Genomic DNA, 27,934 nt, shown 5'->3' with positions numbered 1-27,934 from the left:
GTGGGGACTTGGAGAACTTTTATGCCTAGCTAAAAGATTGTAAATACACCAATCGGCACTCTGTGTCTAGCTCAAGGTTTGTAAATGCACCAATCAGTGCTCTGTGTCTAGCTAATCTAGTGGGGACTTGGAGAACTTTTGTGTCTAACTAAAGGATTGTAAATGCAACAATCAGCACTGTGCCTAGCTCAGGGATTGTAAATGCATCCATCAGCAGTCTGTCAAAATGGACCAATCAGCTCTCCACAAAATGGACCAATCAGCTGTCTGCAAAATGGACCAATCAGCAGGATGTGGGTGGGGCCAGATAAGGGAATAAAAGCAGGCTGCTGAGTCAGACAGCGGCAACGTGCTCGGGTCCCCTTCCACACTGTGGGAGCTTTGTTCTTTTACTCTTTGCAATAAATCTTGCTGCTGCTCCCTCTTTCGGTGTACACTGTCTTTATGAGCTATAACACTGACTGCAAAGGTCTGCAGCTTCACTCCTGAGGTCAGTGAGACCACAAACCCACTCGGAGGAATGACCAGCTCCAGATGGGAGGAATGAACACCTCCAGACGCGCCACTTTAAGAGCTGTAACACTCACCGTGAGGGTCCGCAGCTTCATTCTTGAAGCCAGTGAGACCACGAACCCACCAGAAGGAAGAAACTCTGAACACATCTGAACACCAGAAGGGACAAACTCCAGACACACCAACTTGAAGAACGTAACACCCACCATGAGGGTCTTCAGCTTCATACTTGAAGTCAGTGAGACCAAGAACCCACCAATTCTGGACACATTTTGGCAACCACGAAGGGACTATTGCCTATTGCCAAGCGGTGAGCCTATCGCTGAGTGGTGAGACTGTTGCCTATCACCAAACAGTGGGACATCAACTATCGCTGAGCAGTGAGCACCGACAGACCCCTTTCGTTTGCTATTCTGTCCTATTTTTCCTTAGAATTTGGGGGCTAAATACTGGGCACCTGTCAGCCAATTAGAAGCTACTAATGTGGTCACCAGACTAAAGACATAGGTGTCAGGCTTTCTGGGAACAGGCTCTCTAACAACCCAACCCCGACTTCGGAGCTGGGAGCGTTGGTTTGCCTGGAACCAGCTTCCGCTTTTCCTGTACTTCTGGGCTGAGCCGAGGATCGACAGAGAGGAAAGCCATGCAGCTCCGGCTTCCTGACAAGTTGGTTGACCCTGCAGCCATGAGCAGAATTCTCAAAAGCATGTCATCCAAGGAAGACTCGCCCATCTATCCTATCTATCCTGACCCCTGTCCCCTGGGTCCTAATGCCTGCCAGACAAAGTTCCTCTCGCCTCTCTTCTCTGAGACTAGCCCCGCTTCTATAAACCACTCCCTGCCTCTGGCGCTTTTCTAGTTCCTCCTAGAAGAATGACTTCTAGTATAAACTCCAAGACTCTATTACCTTCTGTAGGCACCCTGGCTCACCAATCAGAAAGACATAATTTTTGCCCAAAGCCCCGTTGTAGGGGGTACTATCTGGAATTTTAGGATCCCTCCTCAGACAAGCAGGCCTAACAAAAGCTATTCCTGAAGATGGGATATGAGGAGCCTCAGAAATTGTATCCTTCCCATTCATCTAAGTGAGGACAACATGTGTCACTCTTCCAACCCTGGAGATCCCTTTCCTCCCTCAGGGTATGGCCCTCCACTTCATTTTTGGGGCATAACATCTTTAGAGGACGGGGCAAAGTCCCAATACTAACAGGAGAAAGCTTAGGACTCTAACAGGTTTTCGAGAATGCGTTGGTAAGGGCTACTAAATGCAACCTGCCTTGGTCCTCCATGTGGTCTGGGAGGAAAACTAGTGTTTCTGCTGCTGCGTCAGTGAGCGCAACTATTCCAATCAGCAGGGACCAGGTTCTTGGGAAGGGGGAGAAATAAAACAAACCAAAACCCAGGCAGTTTTGTCTTTCAGATGGGAAACACTCAGGCATCAGCAGGCTCACCCTTGAAATGCATCCTAAGCCACTGGGACCAATTTGACCTACAAACCCTGAAAAAGAGGCAGCTGATTTTTTTCTGCACTATGGCTTGGCCCCAATATTCTCTCTCTGATGGGGAAAAATGGCCAGTTGAGGGAAGTATAAATTACAATACTATTCTGCAGCTTGACCTTTTCTGTAAGAGGGAAGGCAAATGGAAGGAAATACCTTATGTCCAAGCTTTCTTTTCATTGAAGGAGAGTACACAACTATGCAAAGCTTGAAATTTACATCCCACAGGAGGACCACTCAGCTTACCCCCATAGCCTAGCCTCCCTATTGCTCCCCTTTCTATTAATGATAAGCCTCCTCTAATCTCTCCTGTCCAGAAAGAAATAAGCAAATAAATCTCCAAAGGACCACAAAAACCCCTGGGCTATTGGCTATGTTCCCTTCTCCCTCTCTGATTTAAGGCAGATCAAGGCAGACCTGGGAAAGTTTTCAGATGATCCTGGTAGGTACATGGATGTCCTACAGGGTCTAGGGCAAACCTTTGACCTCACTTGGAGAGATGTCATGCTACTGCTAGATCAAACCCTGGCCTTTAATGAAAAGAATGTGCCTTTAGCTGCAGCCCAAGAGTTTGGAGATACTTGGTATCTTAGTCAAGTAAATGACAGAATGACAGACGAAGAAAGGGATAAATTCCCTACCAGTCAGCAAGCCATCCCCAGTGTGGATCCCCACTGGGACCTCGACTCAGATCATGGGGACTGCAGTCATAAACATCTGCTGATCTGTGTTCTAGAAGGACTAAGGAGAATTAGAAAAAATCCCATGAATTATTCAATGATGTCCACCATAACTCAGGGAAAGGAAGAAAATCCTTCTGCCTTCCTCGAGCAGCTACGGGAGGCCTTAAGAAAATATACTCCCCTGTCACCCGAATCACTCGAGGGTCAATTGATTCTAAAAGATAAGTTTATTGCCCAATCAGCCGCAGAGATCAGGAGAAAGCTCTAAAAGCAAGCCCTGGGCCCTGAACAAAATCTGGAGGCATTATTAAACCTGGCAACCTCAGTGTTCTATAATAAGGACCAAGAGGAACAGGTCCAAAAGGAAAAGCGAGATCAGAGAAAGGCCACAGCCTTAGTCATGGCCCTCAGACAAATAAACCTTGGTGGTTCAGAGGACAGAAAATGGAGCAGACCAATCACCCAGTAGGGCTTGTTATCAGTGTGGTTTTACTAGGACACCTTAAAAGAGATTGTCCAATGAGAAACAAGTTTCCCCTCATCCATGCCCACTATGCCGAGGTGATCACTGGAAGGTGCACTGCCCAGAAGACAAAGGTTCTCTGGGTCAGAAGCCCCCAACCAGATGATCCAACAACAGGACTGAGGGTGCCTTGGGCAAGTGCCAGCTCATGTCATCACCCTCACTGAGCCCCGGGTGTGTTCAACCATTGAGGGCCAGGAAATTGACTCCCTCCTTGACACTGGTGCAGCCTTCTCAGTGTTATTCTCCTGTCCTGGATGACTGTCCTCAAGGTCTGTTACCATCCAAGGAATCCTGGGACAGCCTGTAACCAGGTATTTCTCCCACCTCCTCAGTTGTAACTGGGAGACTTTGCTCTTTTCACATGCCTTTCTTGTTATGCCTGAAAATCCCACACCCTTATTAGGAAGGGATATATTAGCCAAGGCTGGAGCCATTATCTACATGAATATGGGGAGCAAGTTACCCATTTCTTGTCCCCTACTTGAGGAGGGAATCAACCCTGAAGTCTGGGCATTGGAAGGACAATTTGGAAGGGCAAAAAATGCCTGCCCAGTCCAAATCAGGTTAAAAGATCCCAACACTTTTCCTTATCAAAGGCAATATCCCTTAAGGCCTGAAGCTCATAAAGGATTACAGGATATTGTTAAACATTTAAAAGCTCAAGGCTTAGTAAGGAAATGCAGCAGTCCCTGCAACACCTCAATTCTAGGAGTACAAAAACCAAATGGTCAGTGGAGATTAGTGCAAAATCTTAGACTCACCAATGAGGCAGTAATTCCTCTATATCCAGTTGTACCCAATCCCTATACCCTGCTCTCTCAAATACCAGAGGAAGCAGAATGGTTCACTGTTCTGGACCTCAAGGATGCCTTCTTCTGTATTCCCCTGTATTCAGGGGAGTGGTAGTTTTTAACTTATCAATACATAGCAATCTAATGTGTGCCTCCTAGTAGAACTGTACATCTTTACCTATAGTACAGAGAAAGCCACACCAGACAGAAACTTAATTAAAACTCTTATTAAAAACGTCTTTGCTTTATAACTCATTTATGACTCTGAAACCCTGTGACACTATTGTGTCCAGAACTGGTTCCTTCCAGTGGGTTTTTGGTCTCGCTGACTTCAAGAATGAAGCTACGGACACTAGCAGTGAGTGTTACAGCTCTTAAAGGTGGTGCAGCCAGACTTGTTTGTTCCTCCTGGTGGGTTTGTGGTCTGGCTGACTTCAGGAGTGAAGCCACAGACCGTTGCAGTTAAGTGTTACAGCTCTTAAAGGTAGTGTGGACCCAAAGAGCGAGCAGCAGCAAAATTTATTGCAGAGAGCAAAAGAACAAAACTTCCACACCACACGAAAGGGATGTAAGCAGGTTGCCCCTACTGGCTGGGGTGGCCAGCTTTTATTCCCTTATTTGGCCCCGCCCACGTCCTGCTGAGTGGTCCATTTTACAGAGCACTGATTGGTCTATTTTACAGAATGTTGATTGGTCCATTTTTACAGTGTGCTGATTGGTGCGTTTACAAACCTTCAGCCAGACACAGAGCACTGATTGGTGCATTTACAATCCTTTCACTAGATAAAAAGGTTCTCCTAGCCCAGCTGGCTTCACCTCTCACTAACAGCTAGGATAATAAGCTTACCTAGAAAGGTGGGGGCTCGGGCTGGGTGCGGTGGCTCACGCCTATAATCCCAGCACTTTGAGAGGCTGAGGCAGGTGGATGGCAAGATCAGGAATTGGAGACCAGCCTAACCAACACGGTGAAAACGCATCTCTACTAAAAATACAAAACTTAGCTAGAGGTGGTGGCATGTGCCTGTAATCCCAGCTACTCATGAGGCTGAGGCAGGAGAATAGCTTGAATCCGGGAGGTGGAGGTTGCAGTGAGCTGAGATCACACCACTGCACTCCAGCGCTCTAGCCTGGATGACAGAGCAAGACTCTGTCTCAAAAAATATATATATATGGGGGCTTGGTATGAGGTGCTCAGACCTTGTCACCTTCCAGGGGTGCAGGTGGCCAAGGGGCAGCAGGACATGGCTGGGCGTGGGACAGAATCAGATCAGAGATATTTCCTATACCTGAACGGTCTCTCATACATCCCACTGCCATGCTGTCTCCTTGGTGCAGAGTGCACAGAGGAAAATCTTTTGAGGTACATCACTTGGTTGGACTGGAGCGTGGCTGCGAAGACTGAACTATTTGGGCCAATCCCCAACCTCTAAACTTCACAGATTTATTCTTCTATCAAAGTATTGACATACTGCAACATTGCGAACTTCAGCACCGTCAAAACCTCCTCCAGGTGTCTTGCAGAGCTGTCACAGTTCACATCAGCACACCGCACAAGCAAAAAGACACGAAGAACGGGGGAATTCAATACACAGAGTTCTCGGGCCTGTGAGGTATGCTGGGAGAAGATCAGTGAAAACAGATATGGGTGCTGCATTCACACTGTGCCCATCACAGCCTCCAGAGATGATGCCGGCTGGGAGGTGCCAAGCGTAGGACTCAGCACTCACTTGTACTCATAGAGGCTAATGGATACTTTCAATTTAAACCTAGACTTGTCTTTTCATTTCAAGAGTAAACATGAAAAAGAATGGTTTCAAGACAATGAGCCTGCCATGAAATAGTTACTGTGTCTCATAATTTGATTTTATTGAATGTAATGAAAAATCCAGAAAGACAATACAATTGATGTCAACATGCTGAAGCTCGAGGTCAGACACCATGAAACCCTTTTGTGGGTCCATCAAAGATGGGAAGCCAGAATCTTCCAGTGACGTGAAGACCATGGATTGTTCACCCACAGAGTCCCCTACAGAGGAGCTTTTAGGAGGTCAGTAGAAGGATCAGGAACTTTTTCTCATAAATGAACAGAATTTGTGTGCTTCTCGTCACTCATTTGTTAATTTATAACGAATTCTTACGGAACACGTCAGGCACGATACTCGGCTTAAGAAATATTCCAACCAACGTTGGGAGGCTGAGGCGGGTGGATCATGAGATCAGGAGATCGAGACCATCCTGGCTAACACGGTGAAACCCGTCTCTACTAAACATACAAAAAATTAGCTGGGCGTGGTGGCGCATGCCTGTAACCCCAGCTGAGTTACACAGGTTACACATGCCTGTAACCTCGGGAAGCTGAGGCAGGAGAATTGCTTGGACCCGGGAGGCGGAGGTTGCAGTGAGCCTGAGATCGTGCCACACTGCACTCCAGCATGGGCCACAGAGTGAGACTCCATCTCAAAAAAAGGAAGAAAGAAAGAAATATTACAACCCACGACACACGGCCCCTGCCTTAGCTTGGAGTGGATGTGACGATGGCTTTTTGGTTGACAGGGCCAAAGGAACCCTGACCACAGACAAGGCAGAGGCAGGGTTCCCAATGCAGAACCCCTGACCCGAAGGCCGCCAGCAGCTGTCTCTGCAGAAGGGACTAGAAGCTGCTTCCTGCGTGCACAGGTTGGTGAACCAGTGGGAAGCTCCCATTGTTTGCACCTGTGGCTCCAGTGACAGCATGAGGGAGGTGCCAGCAAGCACGAGTCCAGATCACGAGCCCAGAGGCCAGGATGGGAAGGGGCTGTAGAGTAGTGGTTAGTGCCCGGACTCTCCAGTGAGCACCTGCATTCCCATCTCAGCCTCCCATTTACTACTAATAGTTGGGAGACTTTGGGCAACTGGATTCTCTTTCCTGAATCTTAGTTCTTCCAGCTATGAAACAGTCTAAGCCTGATACCTGCCTCCTGAGTCTATGCAAACTGCAGGGGATCGCGTACGGAAAGCATTAGCACAGCACCTGGCCATGGCATAATTTCCCTGGTTCATCCTAGCAGTGGCCCCCACTGGGGCTCCCTGCCGCAGTGCATGCATCCTGGGGCTCCCCCCGACAGGACCTTTGCATGGCCTGAGCTTGGCTTCAGCATGCTGAATTATAACTCATTAGTTCCCAGGTCTGCTTCCGGCCTATTCCAAGAACAGCTCCAACCTGGAACTGCAGCTTGTGTGTATCTGTATTCCTAGCACATACCATCTATTCCCAGCACATAGTAAGTGTGCAATAAACATTTCTGAGTCAAAAACTTATTTAATGAAGGAAAGTTACGAATCATAAAGTTTTCTTAGATTTTGATGAAACCAGTGGGCTCACATAAGCTAAGGAAACGACAAACCTGCAATGTTGAGCATTTTCTTTTCAAGACCTTAACTATGACCCCGGTTCTGACCATGTGGGCCCGGCGACACAACAGGACTTGCTCCTGTTTTTCCTTTTAGGTAAATCATTTCTCATACTTTCTCAGTGAGACTGTGATCATAGAGACAACCGTGATGTCAGAACATTCTGGAAGAATGGAAAGCATGGCCCAGTTTCAGCTTGGGATGTTGAAATCATTCTGGGATTTTTCCAGCACATTCATCAATAAAGACCCATGTAAATTAGAATCCTGGAACAGCATGGCAAAGTAAGTCCTAAAATCAGGCAGGTGCTTCTGATGCCGGCAGGGGCGGGGAGTCGGTGGGGGCTGGGGTGGGAGCAGGGGAGGGAGCCTGACGAGTAGGTAGCAGCGACCTGGATCTCGAGCCACTGCTGTCCTCTTGTGGCCCGGCAGATGATGTGCTTCTGCTTCACCAACTCGGTTCAGGCAGAAACTAGGGCTTCCAGGGCCACCCTCCTCATGCTCTAAAACCTGCAGTGAAAATTAGCTTATTTTTTCCAAAGAACGGATAATAAGAAAGAACTCTCTGCTTAATGCATTGCCCAGGATGAGTGTGACCTACTGAAACTGGGTTATGAAAAGACAAAAATAGCTGTGCCTGTCAGGAAAGAAGGCTGCATTCTGAAGTGGAATTTACCCAGACCCTTGGTCCTGGTAGACGGGTAGTATTCTTTCTCTGAGGTGTGGACACCTTGGCGTCAACGGCACCGTGAGATGGAGGGCACCCCAGCTGATGTGACACAGGGGGTCCTGTCTCAGCCTCAGCACCGAATGGTAGCAAGGAGCTGGATATGACAAATCTCTCCCCTTCTAAACTCAGGACTTCAGAGCAGTCAGTATGTTATGCTATTTCACCAGAAACCATTATCTTTGTTCTGTAAGTCCCTTATTTTGAGCAGCATCAAAATACACTTTGTCATTTTTGTCATTTGGTTCATTTGCTTAGTTAACAAATATGCACTTAGCACTCGCCACGAGCCAGCTGTCTCAAGGGTCCCGCAGACATTCGTCCCTGTCCTGGGGCTTACCTTATTAAACTCTCTCTCTCTCTCTGTCCCTCTCTTTCTGTCTCTGTCTCCCCCTCATTTCTACCCACCCCATGACCACACACGCTTGGATGCCTATGCTTTTATGTGAGAATCACATGACAACTCATTGTAGCTGCTAGTTGAGTAGGCTGCTGCAAAGTTCTCCACAGGGACACCCAGAGCACATTTCTTCCTGGATCAGACTGAAATCCATGTGGACACCAGGAATAAATGACTGGTGTATAGAAAGCCTTCTACGTGTCAAAGATTCTCTACTTCAGGCATGCCCCGATCAGGCCTTCGTAGGGGTGGCAAAGAGTCCTCCAGGCTGTTACCTATTGAGGGCTGGAGAGGCTGTCTGCTGGAACCTTTCTTTCTGTCCAATGTTTTCTTACATCTACCTTCTGATGAACAAAATAGTCAATGCTGGATGTAGAACACATGCAATGTTTGGAGTTTTCTAATCCAGTTAGTGCAGTTGCCCAAGGCTGGGTCTGCTGGGCTGTGTGGCTATGGCCCCAGGGCACTCCAAGCCCCAGCTGCAGGTCCAGACCCTACTGGGACAAACATAAGGAAGGAAAGACCAACAGAAGTGCCCCTGACCTCCCATACCCCATGGGAGAACTGCTGTGAGGGCTGCATAACAGGTGCCAGAGCAAGGGTGGCTTTTCCAGGGCTCTTCACGCAGGAGTGCTTACTTTCTCACTCACAGCTCCTCTGTGCATTCATTTGAGTGACCTTTCAATGTGCAGCTCAGTATCCCAGGGAGCTGTCTGCCTGGGGCCCCTCACCTGCCTGTAGATGGCCCAGAGAAGAGTATGCAAAGTGGGGAGAATGAGTGGGATGGTTGGACAGACAGTCCCATTCTGCATCCCTGATCCTTCATCAGAGGAAACAGCACATCATCCTGAAGGAAAAGTCAGGCTGACCTCAGACCAAATCCAGCTCTGCCATTTGGCTGTGTTAATCAACCTACTGACCCTATTTCCTCATCTCTAAAGCGGGTGTAAGAATGCAAACCTCAGAGGATGGTCGTCAGACTTAAGTGAGCTTATATAAAGTGTCTAGGACTGTTTCTGGAACTTAGAAATTAATAAATGGGAAGAGTTGTGTACATTGCATTTTTGCCTAAAAGGAATGGGAAACCTTTAGGGTCAATGAAGGAGAACAGGGGAACACCATCCTCACTTTCCCAAAAAGGTGCATTTGAGGATACAGCGAGACCACCTGCTGAAGCGTGCAAAGCAGAATTCAATAGATGACCACTGAGGTCCGACGGGCCTGACTTCTTCCACACGGTCACTGTATCAGACTGGATGAAAGAAGGAAATAGGAGCCTCGGTGAGCACATCAGAAGTTATCCTTGCCAAAGGGGAGAAAGGTGAGCCACACGATCCTGTCTGTGGCATATTGGAGGAAGCCTGATTGACTGTCTTTATAGGAGCACAGGGGGGCCTCACAGGAGCTGAGGGACAGCATGGGATGTGAGGGGATCTGAGCTGAGAAGGGCGCCCATGAGATGATGAGAGGGGCGGCCAGTGAGAAGGGCGCTGATGAGCTGAGTGGTGTTTGCTCCAGCTGTCATACGTCCCTCACAGCAGCCAAACTCCTTGTAGCTAATAGCACTTATAGGAAGTAATTTGGAAAATCTCACCTTTATCCCTTCTTTTCATAGTCCGCTACTGACCACGCAAATTACTTGGAGGGGAACATGGTTGTAACCCCACCGTTTTAGTCCATTTGGGCTATAAAAACACAATACCTTAGCCCGAGTGACTTATAACAACAGAAATCGGTTTCCGATGATTCTGCATTCTGGAAGTCCAAGATCAAGGCAGTTTTGGTGTCTGGTGAGGAACTGTTCCTCCTAGACGGTGCTTTCTCACTGTGTCCTCACATGGCAGAGGAAGGACGCTCGCTCTCCGGGGGCGCCTATAAGGACACGAACCCTATTCACGAGGGCTCTACCTTCATGACCTCATCTAACCCTGATTACCTCCAACAGACCCCCATCTCCTAATTCCATCACGTAAAGGGGTATGGTTTCAACAGACAGATTGGAGGATATGTGAACATTCAGTTCATAGCACCCACCGAAGGCTTTCTTAAGGTACAAGAATATTCATCTTCTTTAACTTCTCTGGTCTCTCAGCAAAGCGACATCACTATTCCAGAGAGACTTCGGTTTGAAAAGGCCACCTGACCATATCAATTATAGTCATGCATCCATTGATGATAGAGATACTTTCTGGAAATTGACTTAGGTTGCCCTACCCTTGAAGAATATCAAGGTTTTATGAAACAGACCATGGCTAAACAGCCAAAGGGAGTCCTTACGTTGTAACCTGCCACTCCTCGACAAGTGGATTCTGTCTCTTGAGAAGGGACTCCACCTTGCACAAGATTTGAACTCATAGATTCGCACTCTGGCTTGACTTAGCAGAAGCGCGTATAAAACCGCACTGTCAGCATCTCGACAGAGGAAATCAGGGATGCCACTTTCCCAGGCTGCAGTGGGGATGGCAGTGAGACCCTGACTGTGCATCTCTCGGGACTGCAGCACTTCCATTTGAGTGACGATGTGGAAGTCAGGTTATCTCCAAATCTGATCCACATTCACAAAGAGGAGCGGCTTAGATGCCACGAGCATTGCTACCAACAACATCTTACGCCAATAGAAAAGCTTATTAGAGCTCTTCTTTTTCTTGTTTTCATATTGATCTTTAAACTGCCCAGTGAAGGAAGTGAAACAGATATTTTTTTCCCCTTTTGCAAGGACTGGAGAGACGGAGTGCTCTGTCCAGGTCTGGGGAAGTAGTAAGTAGGCTCAGGGAGAAAGATGGTGAAAAATCACTGCCCTGCTAGTCTTTTGGGTGCGTGAGAGCGGGTGAAACAGGTTTTATGGTAGAAAGTACAATGTAAATAGTAAGATTTTGATGGTTAATTAAACATTTCAAATAAATCAGGACACTCAGAGAAACATTTTCCATTGCCCCAAATACCAATAGATGTGTTTGTTTTGTTTTAATTCATTTCTGGCTTCTTTAAGAGATATTTAAGGTGGAAGGAAAACATAACTTCATCCTCAGTTTTCAAAACTCTGCAAGTTTATATTAATATAATGAATAGAAAAAAGCTGGAGAAATGTATAAATAGATCTTAAAAGAAAGATGAAGATGCCATAAAAATGGTCCTGCTCACAACTGTTGTCACCATGGACCCTGGCTGCGGGGGCCCGGGACGCCCACCCCCGGTTCCGGCCTCACTCTCAGGCTGACGCGGCGTGCCCAGCAGGGGAGCAGCAAGACGGGATCTCCCTGCAGGTGAGCCTGCATCCATCTGTTTATTGCACGTTAATCCTGAATTTGGGGGGCGATCTGTTTGAAAGAGGCTATTCCAAGGTGGCCCCCCATGTGTGGCGGCCCAGGGATGATGACTCATGGCTTTGGTTTGGGCAGATCTGAAAGGCCTATCGGTTATTTTGTCTACACGGAGGGAAGGTTACAATAAGCTGATGTCATTGTGACGGGCACCGGTCTGTTCCCATCCGAGAGAATTCATTTTCAGCAGTGGGGGGTATGTGTTAGATCTTTGTTTATCTTGCAGCTGAATTCTCAGCCAGGTCTGTGGAATTTTGAGTTGCCAATTTGTGTGCAATAATCCAGAAGATTAAAGAATTCTTTTTTTCTTCTTGATACAAGAAAGTATTTTTTTAAAATTCACAGAGGAGAAACATAATTTAATTTTTGAATATTTTCTTTAATATTTTCAAATACATGTGGAAGAGAGGGCTTTGGGGGCTTCAACAATGGAAATAAGTGCAGCGTCTCTCGTATTAAAAGTGTTGCATAAAACGTAAGCACAATACTAGAAATGCTAATGTAATTTATTCTAATTGAAGAATTATTCCGATTCACTATAACTCTGTATAACTGTATATAAATTAATGATAGTTTTAAAAGAGTTCAGCAAAAAAGTGTATAAATAGGAAACACTAGAAATGATAATTATGACTATTTGATGTGCCAGAACATTTTGATTCTGGATAAATATGAGTTTAATGTATCAGTAATATATAAATGTAGCATCATCAAATATAGCAAAACTAATATAATTCAAATATAATATATAATAATTAGTATGCAATTATATACAATTATATATTTTATATATATTATATAACTATAAATATATAATCATTATATAAAATAATTATCATCTATCATTGTATGGTATATAATGTAATAATTACATAATAATTAATATATAATTATAATATAATTCAAATATAAGTCAAATTAAATATAGTCAAATTAATGCTTTTATAACAAACTAGTTAAAAATAGAAACAAATCTCAGAGGCTTTAAAATGCAAAAGAATATTTCTCTGCCACGTTTGGTGAGCAGAATCAATTACTATCTTAATAGCATTGCATTTGTTAACAATCGTCTAAACAATTTTCTTTCATTTTAGAATTACTATTGCGCTCCAGTTTTCTTATTCAGAAACAATAAATTAGCAGGGCAGAGACGGCTAACTGCCTCCTGGTTTGGGGGCGTGGGTCTGGACTTTCTCCATTTTCTTAATAACAAGACCCCAAGTTTATTAAAGTTTATTGATGAAGGGGCTAAGCACAACTGTGTGCTCAGCTACAGTCCCTGCCTCTCTTGCAGTTCACAGTGGCCACATGGTACAGTTCTGGTCAAGTGAGACTTCTGGGAAAGCCTTTCCAAGTGAACAGGTTTGTCTAGATTGTTCCTTTGCCCTTTGCCCTAGTCTGTCTTTGAACCAGGAATGTGGATGCGATGGCTTGAGTGCCAGTAGCCATCTTGCACACGTGACACAAAGACTCATACCCTGTGGACTCTGGATGGCTACAAAATCCCTAGAAAGGAGATTTAGAATGAAATAGAGTCCCTAATAATATCTATTGCTTATTTTCTTGTTAGCGAGACATGAACATGTATCTTTTATGAACCACTGTTATGGAATTTTCTGTTAAATACAGCCAAACACAATTTCCAAATGATACAATTAAGATAAGGAATAAACTGCTAAGATGATAAAAACATTGTGTTCTTCTTGTATATTTCTTGTTCATGATTATTAAATACGCTCTGAAAACCTTGGGTTGCTGAAGGAGAAAGATCAAAAGGAAACTTTACCTGCCGTTGTGGGCCAATGTCCTCCACATTTAGTCTTTGTTCATACTTTTTATGAAATATGGTACCACTTACAAAAGAAAATCCGATAGATGATAGGTAGATAGATAGACAAATGATATGTAGGTAGATAGGTAGATAAATAAATAGATGATAGATAAATTATAGATTGATGATAGATGATGGATAGATTGATCGATAATAGACAAATAATAAACAAATAAATGATAGAAGATAGAGAGATGATAGATGATAGATAGATAGATAGATGATAGATAGATAGATAGATAGATAGATAGATAGATAGATAGATGATTGATAGATAGATAGATGATAGATAGATAGATGGATGATAGATAGATAGATAGATGATAGATAGATAGATAGATAGATAGATGATAGATAGATAGATAGATAGATAGATAGATAGATAGATAGATAATAGATAGGTTGTAGACACCTTGGTTCCTTGAGGGCTCCTCCACCATCCTATCCTACATGTCTGCCCGAAGTCGCCATTATCATGGATTTTATGTGTATCATTTTCTTCATACTCTTTTTATGTATGTGTTCTTAAGCAAAATTGTTTAGTTTTGCATATATTTTATACAGATGAGATTATGCTATTTGTATTCTTGTGTAACTTCTTTTTCACCCACATTGTGTGATGTGGATGAAGCTCATCCACATCAATCTATTTGGCTATAATTGATTGATTTTTTCACTGCCATGTGGCATTGAAAGTATGAATATACCAAATATATTTATCCACTCTCTATACATATTTGGGTTGTTGTGTCCAGTTTGGGGTTTTTACAAAGAATATTGCTATGACCATTCTTTAAATGTCTCCTGGAACACGTGTGTGAGATCCTACCTGGTGTAAATATTTAGAGAGAGAATTGCTACGTTGCAGAATTGTCACTGGACTCTGGAGAATTATTTTACAAAGGAATTTGTCCCAATTTACACTTCCACCAGCAACACAGAAGACTTTCTGTTGTTCCATATGCTCATCAATAAGTATTCACGCTGCCAAGTGCAGCCTGCCAGGAGTAGGGAAAAAGTTGGCTTAGAACATAGGCCCAGTCGCAGCATCCGTGAGACTAGAGACATTTATGCACTCAGGCCACTTGTCAATTGAGCTTATCAATTCATTCTACTGATTTGTCGTTCACTATGGAGTCATGAAAGAAAAATATGGAAAAGAATTTAATGTAGTACAAAGAGCCAAGGACGGAATCATGAGTCGTAGATACAAGTTCCCGGTTAATTTATTTTTGTGGGTCCAAATTCCTTGACCTGAGTAACAAGGATGTCACACTTGGATGGCTTCTGATGGCCCCTGGTGGGGGTCTTCATCTCTGAAATTTTAAAATACCTTACTTCTGTTTTACAAAGGGGAAGAGAGGCTTATATTTGACAAACTGTGAGACTTATTAAGTTTCTGAAAATTTCTTACTACATAATCCCTTAATTTAGACTCTGAATTCTTCCAACCGCTGTTTTAAAAATAATAATAACTTTTACTTGAACTCGGCGACAGGCTTAAATTAAAACTTGTACTTAGTGGTGACTTGGTCATAAACCATTGCTTTATGCTGGAAACACTCAGCTTGCTAACTTACGTTGGGCTTTTTTATAAAAATTTTTTTGACATAGTCTCACTCTGTCGCCAGGCTGGAGTGCAGTGGCGCGATCTCAGCTCACTGCAGCCTCCACCTCCTGGGTTCAAGTCATTCTCCTGCCTCAGTCTCCCGAGTAGCTGTTATTACAGGTGCACAGCATCACACCCGGGTAATTTTTGTGTTTTTAGTAGAGACAGGGTTTCCCCCATGTCGGCCAGGATGGTCTTGAACTCCCGAACTCAGGTGATCTGCCCACCTTGGCCTCCCAGAGTCCTGGGGCTTACAATTCAATACACTTCCACGTTTGCAGGGCGGAATCATTACTGCAGGCGACCCCTGACCCAGAAGGTCCCTGGCTTGATAATGCTCTGCCGTTCCCATGTTGAACTTCTTAATCCTTTTGAACAAAGGACCTCAAAGTTTCATTTTGCACCTGGGCCCCACAAATTATGCAGCTGGTTCTGGGTGTTTTGTATGTAAAATCACCTCTATGCAAATTTCTCCATAAAACACAATCATGACAAAACCAAGAGAAAGAGGTAAATTGTTTCTAAGACAAAAAGAGCAATGTAAAAATACGATGTTTACCTAAAAGGATCGCCTAAATGTTCAAATTGGAAAAATTTAAATTGCATTGGTGTAATGGTCAGTTTTACATGACGATCTTTCTAGGTACAGTTTCCAGTTATTCAAACAAATGGGAATCTAGGTGTTGCTGTGAAGATATTTTATGAATATGATTAAAATCCATAATCAGTAGGCTTTAAGTAAGAGAGACTATCCTTGATATCCCAGGTGGGCCTTTTAGTTGAAAGGTCTTAAAAGCAGAAACTGAAGGAAATTCTGCCTTTTGAATAGCACCTTCAGCTCCTGCTGGAGAGTTCCAGCCCATCCTTGAAAATCTACTCCAAGAACTGTCAACTTGCCTAGCCTGTCCACTTGCAATAAATCTCCTAATATATATCTCCTTCCAGTTCTGTTTTTCTGGCTGAAACCTGACTGCTACAACTAAATATCCACAAAGAAGACTGAATTAATAATGAACAATATAAAATGCTACATTTTTCTTAAAAAACAAAAAAAAAGAGCAATGTTTTTGTTCTTTTTTCTTTCTTTTTTCCTTTCTTTAATTGCAGTGCACATGCAGCAATGCTGCTTTGCAGAGTTTGGAAAAGACGCCTTTACCCTTCTCATGCCGGCTCCGGGGAAAAGAGTTCTTCCACAGGTCTGTTCCCAGCCACTTTAAAACGGCCGTTCTGGCTGGGTGGTTCACGCTTGTAACCCAGCCCTGTGGGAGATGGAGGCAGGAGGATTCCTTGAGACCAGGAGTGTGAGACCAGCCTGGGCAACAAAGCAAAATGCTGTTTCTACAAAAAGCAATTAGTTAGCTATTTAGCAGGGCATGGTGGGCCTGTAGTCCCAGCTACTCAAGAGACTGAGGTGGGAGGGTCGCCTGAGTCCAGGAGGTCCAGGCTGCAGTGAGCCGTGATCGCACCACCGCACTCCAGCCTGGGCAACGGAGGGAGACCCTGTCTCAAAAAATTTTTTTAAGAAGCCAGCGACTCCTACATCTCCCTACCCATGTGCATGTGCTTATGAGAAGGAAAGGGCAAGAGAGGGAGGGTAAAGGGAGGGGGAGTTAGGGAGCTTACATCTGTCATCCCCTCAACACACATGCACACGCACAATGCCACACACCAAAAGCTTTCTATCCACGGCATACTTGAGAATTTTTGGCGTGCTCATAATCTGATGGACAGTTTATGGAAAGAAGGATTTCATTACTTCTTTTATAGAGCGTTAAAGAGTTTTTTAATGTTGCTTCAGTGCTATGTACACTGGGCAAGAAATCGCCAGTGTTTCTGAATTTGTTTTAGCTTCAATTCAAGACTATTCCATTAAATAAAATTTCTTAAAAGCTGCACGTCAGTGTGTTTTGACTTAAAAGAACACGGCAATTCTTTTGATTTTGTTAATATTCCAAAAATAAATATTTGACTCATAAAGGTTAAGGAAAATTCATTCTTGTTTACAGTGGCTGCACATGTCCTGTGCTGGTTCCAATTCTGGCAGCCAAGCAGCTGGCCCTTTCCACCGGAGCTCCCCGGCCAGCTGTGTGCCCAGGGTTGCTTGAAAACCTGTTAAAAAGCATTTACAAACGTTCATATAGACAGGTGTGCTTGCATCAAGCAAAGGTGCCTTCTAAGAATCTAATAAGAAGGATCACACATTTAACTCCATAAAACAGTCAAAATTAAAGGCAGGTAATGAAAAGGGACGCCCAGACAACTTAAACAATGAGTGACTTCTTTGCCAAATTGCCTTTTGCCTCCGTCTCCCAAAGGGCTGGGTCCGGGACGTGGGATGTGCTCTGGCCCCAGCCGGGGGGGCACTCTCTGTTGGTCACATTTCTGTACCAGGAACATCTGAGCCTACAGAAAACGCCTCCCTTAGGATTTGTGGGTATTACCAAGTGTGCTAGGAGCTGGAAAAAGGGACTTCTCATGTAGAAGTGTCTCTCGTGCTCGTTCACCTTGATAGGGGCATTTCACAGGGGTTTCTCCAGCTGCATGATTGAAATGACAGGGAGAAGCAGCTCTCATTGCCCCATCAGGACACAGCCAGCACCAGCACCTGCTGGATTCGAGCCACCGTGTTAGAAACACGCAAACTCAGGTCGCTCCATGTGTTGTCAGATCGTGTTGCGTGGAACGCCTCTGCAGGAACCGCAAGCCACCCACCCTTGAGCGGAAACTGAGAGTAAACATTTAGAAACGTTTCTAGCAAATTTTTAACTTTTTATATTTTGAAATAACTGCAAATTTACAGAAAAGTTGCAAAAGGTACAAAGAGCTTCCTTCCTTCTGTGTACTCTTCAGCAGGGCTCCCTGCTTGTCAACATTTATCTCAATACCTTCACAGTCTATGTGTGAGGAGGGGGCGGGGTGGTTGTCATGTACACCTGGGTGTTCCTGAACCATCCAGTAAGTTGCTGCTGTGACGATGCGTCATCTGTTATTATTAATACTCCACTGTGCATTTCCTACACACGAGGACATTTTTCTGCATAAACTAAGTACAGCCATCAAAATCAAGACATTCACATCGCTCTGTGTAGTTCCATCACATCTCCCATCCCCATTCAAGTTTCCTCAATGGCACTAAAAATGGTTTTCAAAGGTCCAGAGTGCAACTGAGGATCACACATCGCCTGTGGTTTCACAGCTCCAATTCCCTTCCACCAGACACAGTTCCAAAGCCCTTGTCTTTCAGGATCTTCACTTTTAAACACAGATCTTTCGCTGGATAAAAATACTCCTTGGTTTGGACTTGTCTTGGGTTTCTTTGTCATTTGTGCATTCGGGGCAAGAATCCCTTAGAAAGGACACTGCGCTCTTCTCAGGGTGCCACATCTGGAGGCACCGTGATGGGCTGTTCTTGTGTTGCTGGAAAGACACACTTGAGGCCAGGCGCGGCGGCTCACCCTGTAATCCCAGAACTTCGGGAGGCCGAGGCAGGCGGATCACCTCAGGTCAGGAGTTTGAGACCAGCCTGGCCAACACGGTGAAACCCAGTCACTACTAAAAGCACAAAAAATTAGCTGGATGTGGTGGTGGGCTCCTGTAATCCCAGCTACTCAGGAGGCTGAGGCTGGAGAATCGCGTGAACGCAGGAGGCAGAAGTTGCAGCGAGCTGAGATCGTGCCATTGCACTCCAGCCTGGGTGATGGAGCAAAACTCCATCTCAGAACAAGAAAAAGAAAAAAGAAAAGAAACAGCTAAGGCTGAGTGTGGTGGCTCACGCCTGTTATCCCAGGACTCAGGGAGGCCAAGAGAGGCAGGTCACCTGAGGTCAGGAGTTGGAGAGCAGCCTGGCCAATATGGTGAAACCCTGTCTCTGCTAAAACTACAAAAATTAGGTGGGTGTGGTGGTGGGCTCCTGTAATCCCAGCTACTCGGGAGGCTGAGGCAGAAGAATTGCTTGAACTGGCGAGGAGCCAGAGGTTGCAGTGAGCCAAGATCCTGCCAATGCACCCAGCCTGGGTGACAACAGTGAGACTGAAAAACAAACAAACAAACAAACCACCTGAGACTGGGTAATTTATAAATAAGGGGTTTAATTGGCTCATTGGCACATGGTTCTGCAGGATGTACAGGAAGCATGGTGATCTCTCAGCTTCTGGGGACCTCAGGAATCTTCCAATCATGGCAGAGGGCAAAGGGGGAGCAGGCTTCTCAAATGACAGGAGGAGGAGCAAGAGAGAGTTTGAGGGGAGATGCCACACACCTTTAAATGACCACATCTCATGAACTCAGAGCAAGAACTCACTCATCACCAAGGAGATGGCCCAAGCCATTCATGATCAAACACCTCCCACCGGGCCCCACCTCCACCACGGGGACTCCGTTTCAACACGAGATTTGGGCAGGGACAGATATCCAAACTGTACCGGGCACCCGAGGTTACTTTGTCCTATTGGTGGGTGAAATTAATTTATCACTTGGTTTAGAGGAGGTCTGGTAGGTTTCTCCACTGTGACGTCAGGTAATGAGTTTCTGATACTCATTAGCTGATAAGGAATTGACGAGTGTTTTATGGAGAAAAACGTTGAGACTTGGACAAGAAAGTAGACTTTCCCCTTCTCTCCCGGTTATTAATTCACATCAATGTGAACTCATGAATTCCTATTTTGCTCAAAGGGTTACAAACAGTAACTCACTATTATTTGGATGCTTAAGTGTTTCATTTGGTCAGTGGGAGTGACTTTGATCTGATTCCTGGACTGGTTTAACAAGCCCACATCACTTTTTGAGCACTTCCATACTTTCTGGCACAAAATAAATTCTCCAAGCTCATCTAAGATTTTCTCTGGCCAACCCTGGAGTCAGCCATTTCTCCAATGAGCTTTGGTTCCTTTACGTGAAGTGTGGCATGTAGAACCCAAGCTATGGGTACCAGGTGTTGCCAGGGTGTCATTGTTTCCGTGCCCTAGCAGCATAGAGAGAACTAGGAAATACATGTAGATGCACATACATTGTCTATGTATATGTACACATATGCAAGTACATTTGATTTCTACCTATCTATTTTAAAGACCATGAGCTGACAACACCTGCAATCCCACCCAACACTGTAAGGTTTATTTTTATTCATTCCTCTTTCCATATCTGTAACTTCCTTTTCCAACAATGTGAGACATCAACTCTCCTCATCTCAAAGGACTTGTTTATTGTCTGGATTTCACCTGTGTAACAGTCTCTGGCCTAAGCTGGCTAAAAGCTAGGCCCACAGGCACACATCTTCTTCCTGGCCAGCTGCAGAGCCAAAGCTCTGACCCACTGAAGGGAAAGGGGAAAGGGAGGGATGAAGCAAAGGATGGAGGTGGGAGAGAAGAACAAGGAGCAGGGAGGAAGGAGCTATTGCTGCAGAGCGATTGGACACAGCAGTTTCACGTCTGTGGAATCTCATGACACAACAATGTGGCTTGTATTTTGCACGCTTTCGTCTTATTTTCTAGTGATTCATGTTACCATATTTTACAAAATGACTGGTCTGCAAATGACTTGAAACAGAAACCCAACACTAGCTCATCACCACAGGGAGTTTGGAAGCAATGCTCCAATCATACTTCCTTCCTCAAATAAGGGGATTGGCAAAGCCCAGCCTGGGGCTGGCACTCACCCTTATGGCAGCTTCCGTGGCAGGAAATGTCTGCTGATCTCTCACCTAATATTACTGTACCGTTTACATGTTTGCTGCACATATTGTTATGTTCTCCCTCCCTCCCTCTCTCCTCTCTCTCTCTCTGTCTCTCTCGGCTAAACCCATGAGGACAGGCATCTCATCTGTCTTCTCCAGAAAAGCACCTGGGACCACGTGCCTGTGGTCCCAGCTGTTTGGGAGGCTGAGGTGAGAGAGGAAGAAAGGAGAAATTGTATCTTCAATAGAAAAAAAAAAAAAAAAACCATACAGATTCTCCTCCTGGGGTTCTCCTCATTGTCCAGAAGTCCACTAACTACCTGCACTGCCACCTGCCTTGCTCTGAACAGCGGCCCGTGGCCCAGGCCTTTGCACCCTTGTCTATCTCAAGCACGGAAAGAGAATGTAGCAAATGTGAGGCCCTCACCCCTGCATGTGTTGCTCGGCCTAATCTTCCATGTTTTCCTCCTTGCACTTTTCTTCCTCTGGGGCGAAGAGAAAGAAAAGAGAGCACGACTCCTCATTCATCCAGTTTGCGGGGAGGGAGTGGGAGGAAGTCTAATGATGGAGGCCCAGAACAAACCCATGCTCACAGCTGCTTTCAGCCTCCACGTATCTACGCCTACAACACCTCCTTACAGGGCCTAGTGGTCAGTATTCTCAGTGCCCTTCCAGAAACCACACCTGGCCCCAGGTGTATGACATGGTGCTACCTAACAGCCTAGGTAAGGCTCCCTGAGCACTGCCAAGCAAGAGGCAGTCTGTACAGACCCAGTGTGTGCGGGGTTCCTAAGTGCAGGACATGGTGCAGCTAGGAGTGCAGATGAAAGCCCTCAGCTGCCTGAAGTTCACGGTGCAGTGGAGGAGGGAACTGGCTGCCCAGGTGATGGAAGTGCTGGTAAGGCAGCTGGAGAGAGGTAAGCCATCGTGGAAGCTGCGGCCAAGCCCAGGGATAGCGGAGAAGGGCCAGGGGTTGTGGGGAGGGCAGTCCTTGCACACAGCAAGGGGAGGGGGCAGAGGGTAACCCCAGAGGCAGAAGAAGGGGTGTACATTCCTGAGTACCGAACCCTGGGACAGCTGGAATTCAGGATGCAGAGGAAGGGAGATGAAGGAATGCTGCCAATCATCTGTTTAGAGAGGAAGTAAGGTAGACTGAGGCCAGATCACATCACCACGTACCTTGCCAGGACCTACATTAGGGTAAAATAATACCAGATTTCAGTAATTCCAGGCTTCCAAGCACTTTCTTCAGACAATTCAACATTAACACCTCTAAACATCTTTGCAGAAAATTCAAAAATATGGCCTTCCCGAAATACTTGCTGCTAGAAAAACATAAAAGCCCTAAAGCGCCTCCACCAAGGGGAAATGAGAACAGTCAATATCCTTATGTCCCTCCGGAAAGTGTCATCAGCTCCAGGCCACGGGCATCCAGCTGTCTGCGAACCACCTTCGCACCAAGATGTGGGCTCTGAAATGCACTCAGCGGAAGATGACCCTGAGTCCTATGCAGCAAGGCAGCAGTTAACTTTAGCCCCGGAACTTCCTGCATGAAACTAGCTGAGACAAAGAGCCAACTCGAGTCCTCAGAACACACTGTGAGGGCACCAGGCTGTGTAGACCACCCACTGGGTGCCAACTTCGCCCCCACTGCCGTGGAGCCAGGCATGTTTAGTGGAACACGTTTTGGTTGGGAAGAGTGAGCGCTTTTGAATGATTTTCATTAGAGTATAAAGTATCTTGATTAAAGCATTTCCTTAAAATGCTTTCATGCTGTGCCTTCTTGTTAAAAACAAAACAAAACAAACAAACAAAAAACACATAAGGTCTCAGGATCCACAAGGGCAAGGATGCTGTTCGTTTATCAAACACTTTCCCCTCCTAAGCAGAAGAAATGCCAACCCTTCACAAACGCTGTTTTGTTAGAAATTGGTATCTGCCATATCCCTATAAGTGGGGAAAGAGAAAATATGATCTTTATATGCTTTATTCTTTAAGCTGTCAAATAATAATTCTACATATTCACGGCGTACATAGTAATGTTTCCATACATATAAGATCTAGTGGTCAGATCAAGGTAACCAGCATATCCATCAGGTCAAACACTTACCATTTCTTTGAGTTGGGAACATTCCATATCCTGCTTCTAGCTATTGACACTGTATATTATTGTTAACTGCAGTCATCCTATTGACACTGTATATTATTGTTAACTGCAGTCATCCTATTGACACTGTATATTATTGTTAACTGCAGTCATCCTATGGTGCCACAGAACACTAGCACTTTTTCCTCCTCTACCTCGCAATTTTGTATCATCTTTATATTTTATCACTGCTAAAATGCGGGGACCCCATGACATGGGTTGGGGAAAGAGTTAGAATTTGAACCCACGGGCCAGGCACGGTGGCTTACACCTGTAATCCCAGCACTTTGGGGGGCCAAGGCAGGTGGATCACGAGGTCCAGAGTTCAAGACCAGCTTGGCCAACATGGCGAAACCCCGCCTCTACTAAAAATGCAAAAAAATTAGCCGAGCGTGGTGGTGCACACCTGTAATCCCAGCTACTCGGGAGGCTGAGGACAGGATAATTGCTTGAACCCAGGAGGCGGAGGTTGCAGTGAGCTGAGATTGTGTCACTGCACACCAGCCTGGGTGACAGAGGAAGATTCTGTCTCGGAAAAAAGAAAAAAAAAAAGAAAGAATTTGAGCCCAGGAAACAATGCTTGATACATTCAAGTCTGTCATTCAAACAACGTCCCTGGAACCCATGCTAGCACAGGAAGACAAGAATGGGAAAGGCACTGGGGCTTTGGCCTCATTGGATGCAACAGCTGCATATGTGTGCACCGTGCACAGGCCTGCAGGGGGCACAGCACAGGTGAATTTTTAGCGGAGGTGGTGGTGGTGGTGATGATTACGCTGACGATGGTACTGACTGTGGGGTGGTGATTACAGACGGATGTCACCCAGCCCAAAAGCAGCTTTCTGGAACAGTATCAAGATAGCATTGAGAAACGGGTTTGGTGTAGAGGCACTTCCATTGGCTCACCACACGTGGGAGGATCAAGCAATACAACAGCATGGGAAGGAACCATGTCGCAGCCTCACACAAGTTGCTTGCACTTTCATTTCCAGCGGTATCATTCGAGTCTCGGCCACTTACCTGGCGGCGAACCGTACAATGCCTAAGGCATCTTTTGCATGGTTGTCCTGGATTGCTATTGAACCCTCAGGGTGATTTCAATGTCACTATAGACATGTCCAACTAAACAGTACAATGTCTCCGAGTAGGACTGTGTCCTTCTTCTCCCCACAGGTTGCTTCCTATCTGAGTCGGGGCCTGGCCTAGAGTGGGGGCAATAAATACTGGATGAACGGACACTCACTGGTTAGAGAGGCAGCCTGCAGCTAAGAGGTAGATATGGCCCCAGGAGGAGGCCGGGGCTGGGCCGACAAACTAGCAGCCCTGGCATCAAGCACTCGCTTGTTTTGGAGTGTGCTGGGGGCACAGGTCCCGCACCAGACCCCACTAGCCTCCAGAGACTGACTGTGGGGATGGAGGGAGAAAGGGCTCTGACCGTCCTTCTTTAAGATGGCGCAGGTACCAGCAGGCTTCAACACCTCCATAGTGCTGGGCAGACGTGCTGGGACACAGAGACGCACTCCAGGGCCATGTCCAGGGAGCAGCAGACAGCCTTAGACAGCTGCCCCAGGCCTGTTGGTCTCTATAAAAACATCTCAGGACTTTCATAACTTGTTTTTTTCCTATGAAATTTCTTTCTTCTCATTTCTGTTAACTTTGCTAGTTAAACTGTCAGGCCAGTTTTGAAAGGGAATAAACTCTTTGTCCCTCCTCCCATCCTGAAGCCAAAATCTATTTTGGTTCATATAAAAATGATCAAATTACAGCTTTTGGCATGTTCCTTAACTAGGAAAAAATAACTTGGATTAACTAGTGCCAATAAACTAAGTATTTTCAATTAAATTCTAACATTAGTAAAAATATCAGTCATACCACTCTAAATCCTAACCAACTTTAAAACAGTATGTGTAACCCTCAAAGCAGCTGTCTGCAAAAGCAGCTTCTATTACTCATATGAAACTCTGGACAATAAAAGGAGTTGCTTGAGGGACTCCGGCAAGGCAAATGTCTTCGGCACAAAGAGAGAGCCCGGGCAGGTCTGGGCTTTCCATAATAGGCCATTTATGCCAAAGAGAAAAAAGCTCCACTTTCCCTCGTTTCTGTCCATCAGAATCCAGCTGCCTCCCAGAGCATTCTCAGGGTCCCGTAGATGGGTGGTGGGTGGGGGTCCCACTGTGGCTGGGGGCAGGTAAAGCAACCTTCTGGAGAGGTCTGGCACCAGGTACATTCCTGCCGTGCACACTCTGCCCATCAGCGTTTGTTCACATTCAAGTCCCGATGTGAGGGCACAGGAGGCCCAGTGGGTCAGCGATCCCACGCTAGGTGCCATCCTGTACTCCCCTCTGCAGCCTGTGGCGGGGCTCTGGTGGCACGCGGGGCTCATGCACACATACGTTCTGCAAACTTGTCTCAGAACCCTTCTGATCAGTTGCGGGATCTGCCCATGGTACTGCTCAGCTCGTCTGCACTACGCTAGGGGCCTTACCCTTCTCATGTGAGTGGGGTACCTGGCTAAATCCCCATTGTCCACTGCTTCATTCAGGAAACCTCCATGGAGCATCTGAAGGCCAGGCGAAGTGCCAGGCACACAGTTCGCATGGTTGATTGAAAACCACTGACCCAAAGGTATTCGTAGTCTAATGGGATAGACACACCTCAACAGATTATCCCAGGGCAGCCCAGGAAGTGTCCCCAAAGGCGTGTGCAGGACATAACCACGGGAATATAGATGGGCACCTATCCCAGGAAGAGAAGCATGTGCAGACAGAAGGCTCTGCAGCTGCAAACAGGAACTGAGCAAAAGCGCACATAAGTTGGACAAATTGCATCTGCTCACATAGAAGACAGAGGAAGGGTGTCTCCATAGCCAGCATCAAGAGCATCTGCATGGCACAATATAAACATACGGAAGTCATTAGTCATTATCTGTTTAAGTTTTAGGATAAAGATTATATGCTTACATTAAGACCACATTAGTTTGTAAAGGCTGTTAATTTAAGATTGCTTGCATTAAAACTGATTTCAGTTTTCAAATCAAAAGGATGGGGAATAGGAAAATTTATATTCGACTTTTCTAAACTGTGCAGAATATATTCACTTCAACAAGCAATTAACCTTCATTTTATGAGTGTAAACAGTTCAACTAATTCTTCTTTGACAGTTGTGGAATTTTTTATTCTCATGAATCAATTTCATATGTTAAAATGAAAACAAAATATTTTTGCTTAGAAACAGTTTTCAAAACTGACCAGCATTTCGCAGGGTGGTTAGCAAGCTAGATGATATGATACTTGAATGCTCCTGAAAAAAAAAAAATAAAATGCAAGATTCAACATTTACTTTTAGTTGTCAAATGGCTGTATTAGTCACAGTCCAGTCAGGAACACTGAAATCACACGAGCCCATTCGACAGAGGGAATTTAATACAGACGCTTATGTAGGTGTCAGAGCTCAACAGGCCAACATGGAAGCCCTTGGTGCCCCAGATGTCATAACTGCAGGGAGAAACTACTGCCCTGGCTGTGGACACAGAGAAAAGACATTGGGGTGGTCAGTACCTCCGAGCTCACAGGAGGGGGCCCTGCAGAGCTGGGACTCAGCCCTCGAGGAGGGGCATGGTTTGGATGGCCGCACTGGCACATTAAGGGCGACACGATGACACTGGCCTGGCCAGCTGGCAGAAAGCTGTCGAACACAGCTGGCCACCACTGCCAGGAGTGGTACTGAAGGGAACAACTGGCCAGGACAGCAGAAAGTCCTTTTGCTGTCCTCCAGAATCGCAACTTCCCCTTCGTGGAGTGGCTTTGAAATTGAAAGACAGGAGCTTAATACTTGCACAATGATTTAAGGTAAAATGTCTAGTAAGATCTAAAGAAAAATAAGAGAATGCTTATCATTTCATTGCACCATGGGCTCCTTCCCAACAACAAACTTCAAAATTCTTTACGTAAAGGTTTCTTGAGGCTGAGAAACGAAGGACGACAAGAGACAGAACCCAGTTCCTGTTCTCAGATGGAGGCTCCCGATTTTAGATGCATCTTCACAGAAAGCCCACATCACTCATCTCAGCGACCCGTGTGACCTTTGGCATGTGTCAGGCACACAGTGAGTGTGTCTCATCCTGCCTGGTCTTCCCCTCTTCTCGGGTATTCAGATAAACTCTCCTGCCCAGTCCTCCTGCACTTTGTGTGGGGCCACGTGAGATGAAAACCAAGTGTGAGTAGGAGGACGTGCTGTGTGCCAGTTCCCAACCTAGCCGCAAGATCTCCTGGGTGCGATCCCCATTCTCCCTTCTTCTCTCACATGTGGCTGTGATGTCACCATGAGGAAGGGGTCACATGAGGAGCCACACATCTCCCCGATCCTCCACCAGCAGCATGAGAAGCTACTGAAATGTCGAGATTGATTTATCACAGCTCAGGGCAATATGCTCTAACACAGTGGATACTCAACTGCAGGTCACTAAATTATGTGAATATTTTAATTGTGAAATGCAGGTGTAACTTTACTCATAACTACTCACAGAAATAGAGTCAGAATTCAGGGATTTGTTCATGAATGATCTAAATGCAGGAGGTGCTGTGTTCTCCCCATGCTTTAAAACCTAGAACAACTAGTTTGAAAAGTCATTATTCACATCTCATTCTTTCTAGTGGAACTGACCCAGGGTCACATGGCGAGCTAGTGACAGAGGTGGGAAACGGCATTCTCATCTCCTAATGCAGAGTCAATTGCTCTGTAAGTGAAATGCCTGCAAATTCAGGCCCTCATTTCTGTGGGCGTTCTTTGTCCTTGGCGGCTGCTACAGTCTGTGTTGTCAGTGCTGACAC

The sequence above is a fragment of the Rhinopithecus roxellana genome, chromosome 4 (genome assembly GCF_007565055.1).
Source record: "Rhinopithecus roxellana isolate Shanxi Qingling chromosome 4, ASM756505v1, whole genome shotgun sequence".
Lineage (NCBI taxonomy): Eukaryota > Metazoa > Chordata > Mammalia > Primates > Cercopithecidae > Rhinopithecus > Rhinopithecus roxellana.
This window is presented reverse-complemented; position numbering follows the sequence as displayed.